Source organism: Triticum dicoccoides, chromosome 4A, assembly GCF_002162155.2.
Source record: "Triticum dicoccoides isolate Atlit2015 ecotype Zavitan chromosome 4A, WEW_v2.0, whole genome shotgun sequence".
Lineage (NCBI taxonomy): Eukaryota > Viridiplantae > Streptophyta > Magnoliopsida > Poales > Poaceae > Triticum > Triticum dicoccoides.
Window position 1 is genome coordinate 746,089,102 of NC_041386.1, and position 3,558 is coordinate 746,092,659.

Below are 3,558 nucleotides of genomic sequence, written 5' to 3' on the forward strand. Positions count from 1 at the left end.
ATGCTCATATAGATCCATATCCATCATGGGACATGTATGATACAAGGGCACATTCTCCATCTTATTTTAGACCATCTCACAAGTATTATGCAACTCCAGGAAAATCAACATTTGAACAATCACGCATCAAAGACCGTTTCAATCATAAGGAATCGGTCCAGAGCTCAAGGAAGAAGAAAGAGGTGGTAAAGCAAGTTTACCGCGTGAAAAGAGATGGTCGTGAGTGTGTTACTTCAGATTTGATCTCAAATAACAAAGAGCCAATTAAAGTGTTGGCATTGGCTACAAAAGGCAAAGAAGTGAAACAATCAATTGGTAAAAATCAGAGTGCCAAATCTGAAGAAAAGAAGTTGAGGGTGCACAAGGCCCAAAAAGAGTTGCCATTGGTTGAAACAAAATCACAGTCGAGGTGCTCACTCGGATTATCATATTGACAAAAGATGGAATTACAAAATCTTAGTGCACAAGAGCTGAGAAAGAAGAACATGGCATGGGTTCCCAAGAAGATCAATCAAAACAAAAATGATGTGCATGCTTCTTTTGCAACAAGTACAATAAAAGTGAAGAAGGAAAAGAATGAAAGCAACAAACAATTACGCATCACAACATCAAAATCTTCGGTTAGCACATCATCCATTTTCTTCAACCATGTCGTTGATGCCTTTGCCATGGAATTCATCCCTAGGTTTGATTAATTACCCTCCATGGATTCATTTTGGTCCATGGATGCAACATAATTTTCTATATCATGAGAGGGTATTACCAAATCACTATAAATTTGGTTAGTTTCATTTTCGTTGCTAATACAAAGGGGCCGAAATATTTTATTGCTATTTTATTTGTTTATTTCGGCTATACATGCTTTAGTGGATGAATTCTACATGGACCTCATGGTAATGGCTGATAATTAACTATCGTCCTAAGAAACTATCTGATCATGACCGGTGTGGAATTCTAACATAGTCCTTAGTTCAATTGGAGACCGAGACAAGGTACATGTTAAGTGATATTAGCCTTATCTCTCTAGTACTATGAAGATTATATTTTGATGGTTCAATTCGTAGCGATGGCCAAAGTGTTGGTGTTGTCTATATATCTCCTTATGGTACTATTTTTGAAGCCTTATGCTGCTTAGAATAATTTAATGCATGGTTAATCAGAGTCGAATATGCATTGTTATTCGGATTGAGCTTTGCCTTGCTATAGGTGCTATACATATTGAGGCTTCCGGTGATTCGTTATCAGTAGTGCAACAAATATCCAAGGGTTATCAATATTTTGACGAATCACTTATAATTTATCTTTTGGTATGACTAGATGCAAGATTTACCTTGGGTTGCTTTAAATTTTTTCATATATCTAGACATGACAATTCGAAAGAGTTGGCACAGCAAGCATCCGGCTACTATGTTAACCATTGTGTATTGTATTATTTCTATCAATAGCCGATGCTAGGCCTTGTCGGCATAGGTAAGGCCGAACCGAAGCCCACCGCTTCGGCCCCTAATGAAACTTTTATGCAGGCAAAGTAAGGATTGGAGGAAGTTAATTCTTGATTATCTGTAAAATCCTAGCGAAAGGGTGAACAATATGGTTCGGAGGATGGTTTTGATCTATGAAACCTTATCACCAGATTGTTATAGAAGCTGAGAAGTTTTCACCCAAGTTTGCATCAAGAGGTTCAAACAAGCAATGGCCGATATATACTTATCGTCCTAAGAACATGCAAAATGGCCGATGGAGTGTTGACATCGTCCTTAGAACAAACTCTGAGCAAATTATTTTTCGGCATCCAAGTTTTGCCGAAAAACAGGGGGGCATGTGTTACACCAGATTTTGGCACGGTCAAGAACTTAATTAATAAGACCTCAAATGAAGAAGTGATCTACATATAAAAGTTTCCTATTGTCGATAAAACATCTTTGAAGTTTGGGCCGTCGCCATCCGATCTCATCTCGAAGGCCGAAGTTATGTTCGAAATACTGAGATTTTGTATTCAGAACACTATTCGGCACATTACGCCCCGAACACTGCCTCGTATGGAAACATTATCTACACGGGTTGTCTTCGTCTCGTCGAAATGATCGATTTTGATGTAAGAATCGTTCCAATCCGAATTCGTATGCAAAAGTTAGAGCCATCAGAATGCAGCTCAGTCAGGAGGCTGAAAGTGGCGCGCCCCACCAGACACATGTCTGATGGGTAGCGCGAGTAATAGCCCGATTTGCGCGAGGTAGCGTGAATAATAGGCTGTCTTGTAGGAGCGATTCGGTCCCGAAGATGGCCTCGAATCGAAAAACGTTCAACATGAAAGTTGTTCGTCTCGTCGAAGCAGTTAAATTTGCTTTTGGGCTCGTTTCCATCCGAGATAGTTTACCACCACAAAAATGACCCACAAGGTGCAGCCAATTTAAACCGAACAGTTTTGGAAAGTTCGGACAAAACCAATCCGAATTTGACTAGGGTTTTGGACTTGAATCCAAGCCTTTTCCTTGCACGAAAAGTCCAGCCGCCTCTTATATATCTAAGGGGTTATGGCCGATTGAACAACACACAATCGATCAATTCATCTACCACTTTTTATTTTTTATCTTTTCTCCTTAGCCCCAGTTCTTCTTCTCCTCGTTCTTCGTCTGTTCTTCTTGTTGCAGTGCGGCGAATCTCGAGGCCCTAGGGGCGATCAGGTCTACCTAGGGCAGCCCATAACCACCGCGCGCCCTGACGGGGTCCCTCCCGGGCGTGTGGGGTTTCGGGTCTTCAAAAGCACCCGCCGGATTGCCTGCATACCGCGCTTCCGGACAGGTCTCCTTCGACGTGAGCTGCGATGCATCACCCTCGGCGTTGGAGGTACACGGTGACGTGTTCGTGTGCGAACACTCCCCTCACCTTCTTAGCCTTTACTTTTTCCCTTGGTCATGCAGGGAGCACGCAAGGAGCCTCGTCACTGCCGCCAGCACCCGAACGTCGTTGCGCCGCCGCCACCTCCGAGTTCGCCGGCCGCTGGGGCCCGTCCTCCCCTTCGCCCGGCACCGCCACTCTTTGGCTTGCCTCCAAGCGGATCCGGTTGCCCTCGACTGTCCCCGACCTCGTCTACTCCTCCCGTCGCCAGATTTGACGCGTCGCCGCCGGATCGGACTCCATCGGAACCGGATCCGGCTGCCCTCGACCGTCCCCGGCGTCGTCTCCTCCTCCTGTCTCGACCACCTCTATTCCCCTTCTGATTATCCTCCCCTCTGTTTCTTGATTTTTGTGGTCACTTGTTGAATAATCAATATGTATCTATATGAACTGGTGAGATTAGTGGTATTATTACTTAGCCAAATCATATAATTTTTTCGGCATGATCCTAGCAAGGCAAGGGGAAAGCCCACAGCTCATGAGGCCGGAGGCGTGGAGGAAGCTGCACGAATCTGAAATATGAAACGTTTTTTCTCACATATATATAAGAAAACGGTTCATTGTGATTTAGCCATGGACTGTGGGTTAATTATCAAAAAAGGCAGGGGTGTTTCTGAAAAATAACACGACGGACGACCAGAAGCAGTCGCTGCTTTATTA